The 15,806-nt window shown below is 37.4% G+C and overlaps 1 protein-coding gene across 1 annotated transcript in view; it reads left to right on the forward strand.

The window, feature by feature from the left end:
• The window catches only part of CDK6 (cyclin dependent kinase 6), a 131,153-nt gene that overhangs the window by 66,801 nt on the left and 48,546 nt on the right, over positions 1–15,806 (forward strand). The gene's annotated exons all lie outside the window — the stretch shown is intronic.

A 15,806-nucleotide genomic window follows, 5' to 3' on the forward strand; every position in this document is an offset into this window, starting at 1 on the left:
CACAAATTTCGATGATGATCACAGTAGTATGGAAGGAACTTATGCCACTCAGCAAAATCCAGACATTTAGAGGTGCTTAAATCTTTAAATTATCTTCACTGTCATTTGTATGAGGGAAAGTTTGAGGATAGGACAGATTATGTGCCTTGGTCAAGTTCTGATTGCAAGTGCAGTCCTAAGCGGAACCATGAGGAATGTGTTGGCAAAGAAACATATATCCTCAAAAGTTTTATTTTCTCCTTTCATGTAGTTTACAGAAGGATGGATGTTTATGGCTTATCCACTGAGGCAGCTGGAATGATCCCCTGTTTAGTTAAAAGCTTCCAGACACAAGAGCATTGTGATATGTGAGATGAAAAGTTGTTTGGCATGTGGAATTTAATATCATCTTTGAGTAACAAAATGATGATAGCAGATGGTATTAGTCTGGATTAAAGATGAGATACAGAATCAACAAGGAGTGTGGAGAAACAGCAGGTGATAACTACAGGTATCAGTTAAAGAAAGATTCAGCTGTGCTTGTTGAACTGTTGCACATTTTGGGACTGGGAAATCCCTTTTTTAACCTAGAGGAAGAATTTTATTCAGTGGAAGGCACAGAGAAAATGGAAAACAAGTGCAAGAAGTTTCTTCCCAGGAGAAAGATAGATCCAACTGGCTACAGTATCACTGAGAGCAGCAGTGAGGCACATGGCTGCTGATGGAGAAGCCTGTCAATCAATGCTGTGTTAGGGGTAGGCAGTTTTTTGAGATCGCTGAAGATACCACATAGCAAGGAACCAAGAGGCCTGACAGTAACAGAACTACTGTCTAATTAATTCTTCGCCAGTTGTGGCATCTCAGGCATAAGAGGAAATTTATGTCAGGAATGTGCAATTTTGAAGCTTTTCAAACAAAACAAGAGTTTAGCTGCGTACCTCTGTAGAACATAACAAAAGGGACTGGAATCAGCATCTAACTTTCATTATGATAGCATACAGAAGTCATTAAACCCATGGTGTGTCTCAGCATTCCTTTTGGCTGGGTATGAGCTAATGATCTACATTTATATCATGCACACTGCATGGATCTGCAGGGACCATGGTTCTCCTTACAGGAGTCAGCAATTTGGACCACTCGGTTGATGCAGAAACTGTCCAAAGAGCTCATCTCTTTCTGAGGAAAAGTTGGTAATATCCTCTCATAAGTTAAAAAGGCTCAATGGCTTATAACACATGCAAAAACTTTTAGAAAGGGGGAGTTGATACTGTCCTGGAGAGATTAGGGGATAAAAATCAATACTGAAGAAATTCAGAGTGTATTACTGTCCAATGCTGACCTAAATAAATGGAGTGGTCAATAGGAAGTCAAGAAATGGATCCCGTAGCAAACTCAGCATTGTCCAACCAATCCCCATGGAGCACCTATCAAATATGTATGCATGCTGCCAAAAGGAAGTTGGAAAAACTGTAATAGTGATACATTCCTAGTTAGGATAAAACTATCAGGGTATGTCTCAGACAACCTATTATTATTTAAAAGCAAAAGCTGTCTCTTGGAGATATCTGAGAAATAGTTGAAAGGAAAAGCACAAAGGAGGAAAAACTGTAAAAGGACTTGGAAGGCCACATCAATATCTCCTGACATAGAAATAGTGTAAGTGGGGTTTATCTGACAAAGTGTAAACATCTAACTCTAAGCTAGTCCACTGAGTAAGTAGTCTACTGGTAATCAAAGTATTCTCCTAATCAGTGTAATCACTAGAGTGACTTAAGAAGACAGTTAACATAGGTCACCTGTTTCAGACTCCAGAAGAACTTACTTCTTTCCACTGGCTGTCCAGGGTGACAAGTTCAGATGTGAACATCTACATGGTACTCAGATCTGAAGTCAGCTGAGATGAATCCAGCCCAAGTCAATCCTGGTACCATTACCATTTGAGCTCTTGGTGAGTCATAAAGAACTGCATTATCAAGGATTCCATCAAGATATGGGCAGAGCTGAGACAACTTCCTCTGAAATGAAGTCTAACTGAAGCATAAAAGCAGTGGTATATTTTGAATAAATCTTAAAAGCAAATAAGCACTTTTCTGGAATATATAGCTGAAATAATATGAACCATCACCCAAAATACATGACATATGCAAGGCCACTTAGGAATCTAAGCTATGTGGGTGAGCAGGTCTGACAGAAATATGAATGGAAATGCAGAAGAGTCAGTGGTGTTTGATAAGATAACTTAGAGAATGAGAGAAGCAATGGGAAGCAGTACACAAATGCAGACACACAAGTCACATACAGACATCAATAGGAACATATACAGCAAAGTGTTGAGAAAGCTGAGAGCTTCTGAGTGGAGTACTTGGAATAAGTCCTAGACGAAAACTTTATCCTCCTCTTTGATTTGTTAAAGAACCCAGGATTTTCTACACCTTTTTTATGAAACAAAACAAAGAAATACATGATTTCCATCATCATTTCATATCTTCTTACCCTTCCTCACCCAGCCTATAAAAAATTAGTGAGTCCCCTATTTTGATTAAATTTTCAGGCAGAAGATACTGTACAGAAGATTACTGTAAAGTAATACAGCCTGAGGATGTTGTGTCTTTGAAAAACATGGAAAGTTTTGTCTATGTATAATTGTTATATACATAGCAGAAACATCTTGGGCAGAAGAACATGCAAGGCCTAAGTCTGTGAGAATCTTAATACCCCTTAAAAGAAAAGTACAGGCTTGAAAATGAAATCTCTCAGGAGCTGCCAAGGTGTAATACCTTTGGGAGTACCATAAATCAGTTGAGGCTTTCTGCGGTGGTACGAACACCTCGTAATACCACTCATGGCAATAGTTTTCTGAGAATAATTACATAACATTTTTTAATCTACTTGGAATATCAATAACACTGAGATACATACAAGTAAGTGCTAGTTGGTATTAGCACTGCTTCTACTGACTGACTTGACGGAACAGTCAAAGTAGGTATTTGGTTCACTCTGGCATAAAGCCTGGCACTTCTTCAGTGATGGTGAATGAAAATTATAGCTGTTTAACAGGGTAGACTACAAAATGTGGAAATTAAGTAGGTTTTTTTCACAAAATGTAAAAACCATTCATGGAAATGCAGTTGTTTTGGTGGTTTTTTAAATGCTTTCTATTGAACAGTGTGACTGAGTTCTTGAACTGCAAGAAAGGAGAGTGGCATGGATTTCATGTTAGAGTACATAGAGTCCTGTTGAAATTCCTGTGAAAAAACATATAGGATAACTTGATATTTTTTTTTAATCTGAGGGAGTGGTGTATATTTCAAGTGTTCTATTGAAATCAAAGTATAATCAAACAGACTTTCCTGTACCTAAATACTTTCTGTACTTTAAACACTTCCAGTGTGAGTATTTGAGTAAATTTCTTCTAATATTCTTTTAGAATAATATATATTTCTTATCTTAGTTAGAGGCAGGGCAGTTTTGGCTACCTTGCAAATATATTATTGATCACTTCAACGAATATACTTCCACCATTGGTACTGTAATTTCAATGGCAGTACATCTCAGAACAAATATGTAGCTGATACTTTTTAACCCTGCTTTATTTGGATGTACATTTTTTCGTGTGATTCTTATAAGTTCTGCTTTATATTGCTCTTGCAAGGTCGGAACTAATCAAGTCATTCTTAAAATGCAGAAGGGGATTACTGGAAATTTCTAAAATCTTGGTATGCAATTTAGTATCCTCGGTTGATCTAGGTGCCTTGTTACGTTAAGAAAAAACATCTCAAAACATGCTTAATATAACATCTAAACAGAGAGGATCAGAGGTAGACATGTATCTTCTTCATGTGATGGTATTTTCCTTAATTTTGTTTACATATTTATATTCTTATAAAGTGAAAACCAGAAACTTAGAAACATAGCTTAAAAATTAGAAATGTTTACTGGTTTGCATTTTCTTGTGGCTATTGCAGTAGGTCGTATTTTTATTTTATATTTAAATTTTGTACTGAAACGTCTTTTAGTTTCTTTCATGCTGTCTGATGCTGCTCAGACAGTATTGCTTTGAAATGAATGGAACTATTTAAGTTAATAAAGGCACAGCTGGCACTGTGTAGATTCAGTGCCAGTAATCTATGGATAGATTTAAGTGATTTGTGACACTAAAGATATCTTGCACCTTATGTAATTTAAACACGAAGAATTAAATAGGAAGGGGCCTGTGCACGGTATCAGTTCTTGTGGGAAAATATGCTTCATTGACTTACTGGCACTGTTTTGGAATGTGGCATTTAAAAGTACCTTTTTACAGTGGGAAAGAATTTGGTCAAGAATAAACAGTCTGACCTTGTTAAATGGACCAAAGTCGGTGCATAACCTAGTTCCAGAAAGCTAGTTTTCACCAGTCTGTGAAAAAAAATCAGTTTATGAAAAATGCAGCTAGATTTGCCAGAGAAAAAGTTATGTAGATGGAACAGAGGAGATAAAAAGACCCTCTTATTCCACTATGAACTTACCTGTTTTGTGGGAAGTTGGCTATGAGCTTTAAACATGGTTTGAACCGAAATTTCAGAGGACATTAAAAGCAGACAGTGGCATACAGTGTAGCCAGATGAAATCAAATAATTTATGGGATAAGTGAATAATTTTCAACAGAAATCAAGGCCATTTGTATTACTATCAATATCTGAAAATGTAAAAACCATGAGTTTGTAGTGAAATTGGATTTATACTACGAACTAAGTCTTAAACACAAAGCTTCGTATCTCCAGACATAGTCATTTGACTGGCAAGGACCCTGTGATACAAATGAAGAAATGGGGAGCAAGAAAATTATGCCACTTGGATTATAGCTACAAATTTTGCTGATGGTGAACTGGCACAGTATTATTGAATCTCCGTGCTATGAAATCCTACCTTTGATGCAGCTGATGGAAAACATCCCTTTAACTTCATTGTGGCCAAGATCTCATTCCAGGTTTTCATATTCTATTTGAAAAATACAAGCACTTTCTGTGAACAAATATTCAAGCTGCTCTGGAGGAAAAGAATATGCAAAGAACAACAATGACCTTGGGAAATGGTATTGATGTAAGTGCCTATCCAGCTCACGGGCTTTGGCCACAGAATTCTCGCAGGTACTTTGTAGAATACAACCTTGTTGGTTTTTTTTCTCTAGTGTTAACAGTTTCAAATCAATTTATTAAAACTCTCAAGACCTCATGAGTGATCCATGTTTTAATGCAAAAGAGAATGAAAAATGTTGTGACAGTTCAGGAATGTGAAATAACATTAAAAGGCATTGATGAATAATACTTTTGAGTGCATCATTTAAAAACTGTAGTAGCCACTTGAGATCAACTAATGCAACAATTACTGCTGCATAAAAATGTATTCATATCTTCAGTTATCAGCAGAACTACCAAAATAGTATCATTTCCATGTTAGAAAATGAAATTTGATATAGACAATAATAGATGCAACTGTTAAAAAGCAACATTAGATAAAACAAGGAAATTAAGAACAAAAATGTTTGCATCATCAAACATTGAGATTAATTCAGATTAAAAATTAGAAAGTGTATACATTAGGTTTTAAGAAGTTTGAATAAAGAATCTGTATTAAACTAGGAAAGAAGAAAGCCTCTCGTAATGTAAACACTGTTTTCAGTTTTTATAGTTAATGTAAACATCTTCTGAACTTAGCCTGAGTTTCCTGAATTCTGTCTCGCTCTACTTAGTGTTTACAACATCAGCTATATATTTACCCTGCTGAGATTTTTTGAGGCCCTCGAGGGGCTGGAGTTCCCACCCTATTGTGAGGAGGCTCTGTGCATTTTCTGTGTATAGTCACATGTGACAGATCAGCTTCTGCAGTGCTTCAGTATCGAACCATAAGGTTCTGAAAATGGAAGTCATACACTGCTGAATATATGTGTATATTCATCCCGTTTTGCAGTCCTTGGGTATTATCACTAACTCGCAGAAAAGTAAGGACAAAACTACAGCTCTTCTTAGAATTTACAAACAATGATACTTTTTTCCCCCAACTTTGATTTTATTTTTTTTACTTTATGTTTGCATGTTCTCGTTTCCCTTCTGTTCTCAGTAATATTTGTCATGCAGATCTTTCTGATAGCTCCAGCCCTCACCTTTTTAAAGGAATTTTGTTCTTAAGAAGAGAATAAGGAGCTGTTATTTACCCTTCTCTGCATCATTAGTGTTCAGCATAGTGTGCAAAGACCAGGTTGTCTGAGAGTGGAACTGCTATGCTTAGGCAGAACTTACTTTTCCTGCAGCTGATGCATTGCAAGTGTAATCTGACTCTCACAGTATTAGCAAGTAAAATGCATAAATCCTTCCAAAACTCTTAGATTCATTCTGAATTGAGGGAGGTATTAGACTGACTAGAAAGAAAAATATTCATGATAAGTGGACGCTAATTCTTCTTTATATTGAGTAATATGTTTCACTTTATGTGCTATGTCACTCTTTCTACTGGGTACTTCACTAGTAATTTTTTCTTAGTATTTTTCTTGCCAAGAAATGAAAAAAAAATGTTTCTAATAAGAGGACTGTTAACATCTTCACGTATCATAGGTACAGAAAATCAAAAATATGCACAATTCCTGAAGCGTTTTAAGTCATATAAAAAATCAAAGTTTTTCTTTTCCTCTATGCTTTCAGTAACATCACAAACAGTGATAGTAGGCTACAGTACACAGATAACTAGTATGAAAAAATAGAAGGCATTTTATGGTTTATCGTGAAGAGCAGCTAAAGGTGAAGGGAAAGAACCATGTATTTTGTATTTCATATGCATTGAAATAGGCGCTCTGAGGGCCAAGAGGATGGTGAAGCCTGGAGGGGAAGCGTTATAAGGAGCAGCTGAGGTCACTTGGTTTGTTCAACCTGGAGGAGACTGAGAGACTGAGGGAGGACCTCATTGCAGTCTTCAGCATCCTCATGAGGGGAGGCGGAGGGGCAGGTATTGATTTCTTCACTCATGTGACCAGTGACAGAACCTGAGGAAATGGCATTGAAGCAGAGTCAGGAGAGCTTTAGGTTAACTATTAGGAAAAAGTTTTTCACCCAGAGGATGACTGGGCACTGGAACAGGCTCCCCAGGGAAGTGGTCATAGCACCAAGCCTGACAGCATTGAAGAAGGGTTTGGACGACACTTTCAGGCACATGGTGTGATTTTTGGGGTGTCCTGTGCAGAGCCAGGAGTTGGACTCAATGACCCTTCCAACTCAGTATATTCCGTGATTCTGTGCTTAACATGAACAACGCCATAGACAGCTACGATTAAGCCCAGAAGTCTGAAAAGACAGCATGAGTACTGAACAGACAATCATATCTGTTGAATCTGACATTTTCTTCTGAGGATTTCCTACATGTCCTTTAGGCCCTGGAACCCATTCAGAGGTGTGAGCACAAACATCGCAGTAATTCTTGGTAAGACACTTGCTAAAATGGAGAAGCCCTTTAATCCTAATTGAACATTCATTTCAGTACTGAAAGATCCTGTGGGTATTTACAAGAATTAATAGGTCTGTATAAGCACCTTGTCCAAGTGAGGAGCTCAACAGAACTCTTCCTGCATACTTCCACAATTTTCAGGAAATGTCCCATTATGTGTCATGTATATGCATACATATGGCACTGGGACATTTTTTACACTGTGAAGGATTCCAGATTTGGTCAGTGGAACAGGAAGTTGCAGGGCTGTCCTGTCAGGCTAAGATCATTCAGAGAAACTATGGATTTCTGTTCTGACATCATGAAAGAACTTGTTTACACTTAAGCTTTTGCTGTTGTAATTCTCTCAGCAGAAATGATTCCTTTGAGGAACAGAACATCATTGTGTTATAGCTGTACAAATTTGAATCAAGATCTAGTTTTCTTTCATAGCCTTTTTTGAAGACATTTTGTCATATTATGTATTTACAGCCAAGCATTAAATTTATCCATTACGATAAATTCCTAATTAATAGACTAATTCTTCCAATTAGTCAACATAATTATTTTAATCAAGGATTTTAACATTATCTCCTGTTCTTCAGAGGAAAGAAGATTTCCTTATGTGAGTGTATTACTCTCTTTTGATATTTATAAGCATGCGGGTGTAGTTATTCATATTGCTTCTCATTCTGGGGGTTCTATCCTCTGAGGAATGTCATTAAAATTCATGTAAATTTAATTACTGAGTTTCTACATTAGTATTCAAGCTTATATGGTCAGGAAATGAAAATGGACAAGAATTTTGAAATCGTAGGAGGAGCTTGACCTCTGTTACATCTTTAATGATTTGTCATAAATATACTGCAATTTTTTTTTTAAATTGTAGGGTTCTGACTATAATATAGTCCATCCTATCTGTTTCTTTGAATTCTACTTAGCACAGTTCTAATATCATCTCTCTCACAAAAACTGGTATTTGAGGCACACCCCTAGCAGTCTGTAAAGTACGTGGAGGAAATTAGGAGAAAGGAGAGCAAAAAGAAAGTGAAGAAGCATAAAAAGACCAGGACAGTCATTGCCTTGACAGGGGAAATTAGGCCATACTAAATACAATGACAAGGATTTTTTTGTTGCATTTTATTTGGTTGAGTTTTTTTAATTTCTTGTTGCTTTAGGCCAAGGAGTGTTTGAATTCACTTTTATTTCCAGTTGCTGCTTTGCCTTCTGGACAGAAGATGCTACTTTTTTATATGAAAGCAGTTTAATTTCCCACATAGCTGAAATTCTTTCACAGTGAATATGTGAAATATTATACCCCAAATTTGCAATTAATATGATAAATGTTATCTTTTTTTGTTATATTCCCTGCTAAAGGTACTTCACAGGAAGAATCGTTCCAACTCAATTAAGTGCTATTTAAAACTAAGTAAAAGACGTTTTAAGTCTTGCCCTCATCAAAAACATCCTGACTTATTACATTATCTCTGTGCTTAAGTTACCTCAACAAAAACTCTGTTGTGCTACACTCCATTCCTAAGATGGGTTGGTGCATGAACTAATCAAAACCACTAACATCTATGATGATCACTTGCAGACTTAACATGGCAGTACACCTATTTAATAAAAGAAAAATTAGTGAAGTTCAGTAACATTGCCTTGGTTGCCATAGAAACCATTGCATCTTATATAAGATACTTGACAGCATTTGGGCCCCCATCCTTTGATATGCCAGGTGGCTGTGAGTCCTTAATGTCCTCATCACCTATTAAAACTGCAATCAAAATCAGGCAATAAGAACTCAAATGCTACCTTGAAGACAAGAATTTCTACCTTAGCTTCATTTACTTGAATTTCAACCTACTACAGTTGGATTCCTTTGAATGGGCTGCAGAAATGAAGAGGTAAACTACCCACATGGAAATCAGAGCCCTGGTTTGGTGCACTGAAATTAACTCATATGGTGGGACCTCACAGCATCAGATACTTTCCCTTGTAGTCAAAGGCACTTTTTGAGTTGTGGGGAGCAAACTTTTGCATCATGGTAACCAGTTCAAGATTGGTCTAACCTATGAGAAAAAATGCCACCATTTTCCAGGAAAGCAGAATTGACAAAGTGCTGCCTATATACCTAAACCTGCACAGCCAAAATCCCAGCTGATGCAGTATTTTGAGTCATACGCTGACCTTCCTGTGAAAGGGAACTTCAATTAGATGTCTATTGTGTTTTCAAATACAGAAGAATGGCTTTGTGTTCAATGGATTACCCCACTGATTAAGACAAGGAAGCAGATGCTGCAAGGGCGTACAGAGCAAAGAATTTAATTTCTCTCATTTTGTTATAATTCAGAATCTATTCCATGTTCCAGGGCAATTAATACATAAAGTAAAAGCCTGCAAACATGTTAAGACCATGCAAATTTCCCAACAGACAGAGGTACTGGTACCTATGTATAATGAAACTCCCAGCACCTTCCATGTCCCAAAAAGCAGATAGAAAGGATGGGGGAGGGAGGAGAATCATGAAGGGAAGTCTTTATTTTCTTCTTTTCATGTGAAGGTTTATAATTAAAGGGGAAAGTAAATTAATTACATGAATATTAAAAGGTTACTCTTCTATTCTAACATTTGGTCACAAGTTGTCTAATGAAAAGGAATGCAGGCTGGAGGGCTGCCATGCCTTTGCTTCTTTCTGCAGAGGGCCACAGGCTGAAGCAGTGATTGTGCGTGACAGATTCTGGGAACAATGAGCCTGCGCACAGATCATCCAGATGGAGCATGCTTTTCTAAATTACACCAACAACAGGGTGGCCCACAGGCAAACAAAATAGTTAAACAATACATAATAAAGTTTTTATTTGGTATTTCCTGTGAGCCTCTGCCAGTTGCCAGGGAGTGTACTGTATTTTTCTTTTGCTGTATTAATTGTTGACCACAACTGGCAAAGACCCAAACTAGCAGGGACAGATAAGGGGGGGAAAATGGCATCTGGACACTAAAGCCTCAAGTGTACTGGGAAAAAAAAGCACAAAAAATTACAGCATATATCTGGAATTTTCCAACTAACGATGTGCGGATGTGGTAGCGCTAGGGAAAAAGAGCCAAACTGAGCCTGCTTTGTTCACTAAGAGAGGCCCCCCTGTAACATTCCTTTTAGCTGTGCATATTTTGGCTTCAGTTGTGCAGTTTTAACTATATACTGTGTATGGAGCAGTTCAGTTGTTGCTGCATGAATTTAATGATTTTGTTACAAGAAATAAAATTATGTCAGTGCACATGTATTTTTGTTGTTGTGAGGTATTTGAACAGAAGATGATTTTTAAATGTTAAACTGTAGGTGTTAAGTTTTCAGAGGAAAGAGGGAGAAAATTTCATTAAATGCCCATCACAGCAACAGCTGCAAGAAGGAGACCCTCAGTAGCAGTGAATGCTGCCTTTTTAAACTCATCAATGTCCTTAGAGTTATCTGGTTTAGGGAAAAACCCACAATATAGCATTAACACTTGGGTAAAAACAGAAGACCTGCATAAACATGCTAGTTTGATACTGTTCTTCTATTTTCTTTGTCTTTATAAACAGTTAACAGTATTGGTGTCTTTTTGAGGAAGTTTTATACTCCTGATTTACTATATGCAATGTAGTTAAGTCATTTTGTTACTACTAGTACACAGCAGAGAAGACAAGAACAGGTTGCAGATACAGACCGCCTCTCCAAAGAAGGTGAAAGCTGGTGTGAAGGCTAACAGTATGTATAGAGAGAAGAACCATCTGCATTAGGCAGTGACGGGGTTTGCAGCTACAACAGGTTCAATTAATGAGGAATAAATTATTTTTATGAGCTTAAGTTGTATATTTATACAACATTTTTTTATGTACTTGGACCATCTTCCAGTGACCAATGGCTCTTGTTGCCACAGGCTTCATTTCCCAACTCGCATGCTCCTTCTGGTGTTAAGTATTTTGTTTTTTAATTTGTTTGTGACTTTGGTTTTAGAACAGATTTTGTTGTAATTGACTTTAGCTGCAAAATATGGAAGTCAAGTATTCCATTATCCCTTTGTACATGTACAGCTTTCTTCTGTAAGAAAAGAAAAGTATATTTTAAAATATTGAATATTTTCAATTGGCATTATATTTGTATACATGCTGGGTATCAGCAGGGCTGAATCTATGGATCAGTCATATAGATTTCTTCAACCTGAGCTAGCAGAATACCTGTCTGTAGGGGATGGCTGTCATAAGTAGCTGATTAAACTAGATGAAAGGAGGATACGTTGACAGTAGATTTCTGAGATTTCCATTTGTCTTCTAACACACAAATACAATTCCTTCCTCTCAAACCTGTGTTCCTACCTCTCCTCCAGTCCTGTGTCCTCTCTCTACTGAATCGAGCTTCCACTGTAATCTTTGAAGTCTGCCCTCTCACTGGGCTCCAGACGCGCCTCTCACCAGCTTCACAGTCTCCAGTGTTTTCAGCTTCAGGCCTTCTGTGACAGTCTCCACCTCCGTAGAAGTTTTGTCTGATCGCAGTCTCACATGGCCTTACTGGTCATTTTTGCTGCTTCTTCCCTCCATAGCTCATAGTCTTCTTTCTCAGTCAGTGTCAATTGCCCCAACTCTCCACACACTCCCACTTCCCATTGTTCTTCAATCCAGCAAGGGGATATCTTAATCTCTTCTCTTAATCCAGCTTTCTCCAGTGTGTACAGCTGTTTTCATCTCTGTAACTGAGTCAGGTAGGTTCCTCTTCAGACATGGTATAAACCTTTTATAGAGTAACATGCTTTCTGCACTCAGTCAAAAGCTTGAGATGTCATGATGTCCCACTGAACCCCCTGGAGCTGTCCTGAAGTGTCCTCGTTGAAAACAAAACCTTCCAAAAGTGCAATAATTATACACTAGTAAAAATCCTTAATGAGCATGTGCTGGTTTTGAGATTTATGACACAGCCAAATTTGGCACCAGGTTTTACAAGGGTGGCAAGAGGCACATCCTTAACATAAAGGCCAAGTTTCATAACCTTTGTTCCAAAACATGATGGCACCAGCATTTCTCAAAAAGATGGTCACTAGAATTAAATATTGGCAAACCATGTAGTTTTCCCTAGCCTTACTGATGGAAACCACTGAACAGTTTCAACCGAAATATTCCAATAAAGCTGAATATATTCCAGAGAGATACAGCATGGAAAATGCTATTGTAATCAGTGAAATTCTGGTGAAGTTAAAAACTGCTGAAAACAAGGTCTTACATAGATAACTTCAATAGTAGGTCATGCTAGAAGCTTGAATGTGTTATATATGTTCTGCTTCTGCTGGTAGTTTCCTAACAGAAGGAATCTGCAAAGTTCTGAGAGAGTCTCAGAAGAGTCTTTCTGTTTCCTTCAGTAGAAGCCAAGGTGCAGAATCAGTCATTTTTTAATAATACATGTGCTGTCTCCTATGCATGGATCCATTCTTCATACCCTTATAACGAGCCATTGTGTATCCCACCACGTGTGGAAGCAGATTCTTATTCACTTTAAAGACTCTCCACACATTTCCAGTTCCAAATGGCATCTGTAAATGTAATTTATTCACAGTTAGGGATGTCAGTTGGGAACAAGCTGTCAAAGTGGTGTATAAGCACTAGATGAAGAAAAGGGTTAGATCTATGGCAGAGATGAGCACACCTAGCTACTGATCACTGGCAGGCATGAGACTCAAAAGAGTCCCGTAAGTTAGCGAAGTTATCAGGACATTCATAAATGTACTGATACCAAAATTCCATTCCAAATTACAGATTCCTCTTTTTTTCTCATAAAAATGAAAAATCATATATTTGCACATAGTGAGCTACTACTCATTGTAAAATACGTAAAACTTCACTGGAAGTCAGGTTAATTAGGAATTGGCTTCATTTTTGTAAGTACACTTGTCCGGTCAAGAACAAGGAAATTCTTTCAAACTTTGAAAAATAAGGTCATTTATAGATCACTTATTATGGGAGTTGTACATAATCTACGTCGTAGTTACCTGAGATGTAATTGATTAAAATTACATTTGTGCCTCGTGTGAGATACAACATTTAGATAGCATTCTTGTGTACAGCATTTCCCAGTCAACTGTTGTTCATCTCAGGTGAGACAGGAACAGCAAGATGATAAAGAGAGGTCATCTCCAGTATTCCACATTATTTTTCAACGTGAAGATTACACCTCAGACTTGTTTTAAGAAATACTGTGAATCTCCCTATAAGTGATTTCAAGGCATATTGCCAGACTAACACTTCAGTTGCTCAGAAGAAGCACTAGAGGCCTCTTTCATTGATGCTGATAACACCTTTGCTGTAACTGAAAGGATTTAAAATCCATTAATTTTTTTTTGTCATTAGTTGTGCAGTTCACTTCTGTTTTCCTTCTCCTGAATTGTGCTCATGGGTTATTTTAGTATTGTTCCTACTTCTTTTCAAACAAGTTTTATTTTCAGATTTTCATGCAGTAGCCCAAAACAAAATGAAGTTTATCTGGTGTTTAAAGATACTTTGTAAATAAAAAAGCTTAATAAGGGGTCATTTAGACTCATGTTTTGTAAAGACTTCGTATTGCAAAAACTAAGCTACTCTAAATTCGGCCTGAGCATATCCTTCTAGAAACAATAATACTGTTAGCTCTTGAAAACACTTAGTTTCTGATCCCAGGACCATTAATGATTTTAAACATCAGTAACATAAACTCATATTAACAAAAAAAGAAAAACATTCTAAACTAAATATGTTCTTTGTTTGCTGTCATTAAAAATTCCTTTTCCTTGCAGGCTGCCATTTTTCTAGAAAAAAAATAGATAGTATTTATTAGCCGGAGTTGTGTATTCTTTAGAAGAACACAGGGTATTTCTAATTTTTTGTCTCTAAAACTACTTTTTAAAATACTAACAATTAAGGACAGATCTAAATATTAATGATTTCACTGTCTGCAGATGTCTTCCTCTAAGCACCCAGAACTTCCACTGAAATCACTAGGAATTACATGCATATTTGGAGTTAGATTGGAGCTTTTTAGGAGATGTCCAATTGGCTTTTTTAACACGGTCTAATAACATTAGCCTTTTCATGCATGACATTTTTTGCCTCAGAGGAACCAATCAGGGCCTAACAGCTTATTGTCTACCTTCCTTACCTTTAAGTTTAGAGTTTAGAACCTTAGACCATGCAGCAACTTGAGGGACTGTTGATCTGGGTCAATCTCAGAGCTGTTGGCACTTGGGCCTAGTTTCTCTGCAGAAGCTCTGGTTTCTAGTACTGCTTCTCTCTTCTCTCCTCCTCAGCATCCATGGAGCCACACATAGAAGAATTTCCTGACCATGTGAGGATGTTATTTACAGGACTTCCTCTGAAAGTTCAAGGAAGGGGTAGATGTTGCTGTCCTTACGTGGCTGTTAATGCTGTGAATGTTTCTGGAAGTGGCAAGCACTCTTGTTCCCTTTCAGAGAATATGAAAAGAAATTTTTGCATGGAATGATTGCTTCTGAGAACAGATCTTTGTGGGGAGAAGACTTGGATAAGTGTCATGATGATGATGGGAAAACATATATTCCAAGGTCAGTTGATAGTAAGGTTAATATTTTCACGACAAGTCTTGACTCCCTCTCTGAGAACATTAAAGCATCTACACTAGTGCTTGAGTATTAGTTCCTATTTGATTTATTCTCCCTTTTCAAAGATGGATTATGTATTTCAATAAGCATTTTAGAATGCCTTTTTTGTAAGTCCATTTTTATCTTTTTTATAAGGACTCTTCCTGAATAGTTTAGCAGCCAGAAGTGATTTACGGAGCAGCAAAAGGGATGTGACATATGAAGAGATCTCCTAAACACTGTATTTTACCTTCTCCATTCCACACCGGATGCTCTGTTGTGGTGTATCTTCATTGCACCAACGACAGTTCAGTCTGCCTTCAATTTTAAAGATCATTCCTCTTCCGAGGAGACGCCCAGAGAAGGTATTGCCACTACCAGGAAACAATATTGCTACTGGCCAGAGAGAACTAAATCATATCTCCGTAAATTGGATGTTTCTTTTGGTCCTGGAGACTCAGTATGCTCTATGTTTGACAACCCCAGTGCCTGTAAACTGATGTCCATTCCCTGAAGCTGTGAAGATTCACTTTGTATCATGCAGAACATGGCTAAACCCAGTTCTGGACTACTAAAATTACATGTCAGTGCCACAGCTCCAATAGCAGATGCAGAGTATAAATACTAGTCCGCACTCCCTTAACCACTGCTGAAATCTGAGTCTGTCAAACAGATGCCTGGAAGTGGATTTGGGCTCTCAGAGAAAGTATTTCCTCTCTAAGGCCTCTCTGCACACAGTGTGCAAGGAGTTAACAAGGGAGC

The sequence above is a fragment of the Manacus vitellinus genome, unplaced genomic scaffold, assembly GCF_001715985.3.
Source record: "Manacus vitellinus isolate BGI_N305 unplaced genomic scaffold, ASM171598v3 scaffold_3_pilon, whole genome shotgun sequence".
Lineage (NCBI taxonomy): Eukaryota > Metazoa > Chordata > Aves > Passeriformes > Pipridae > Manacus > Manacus vitellinus.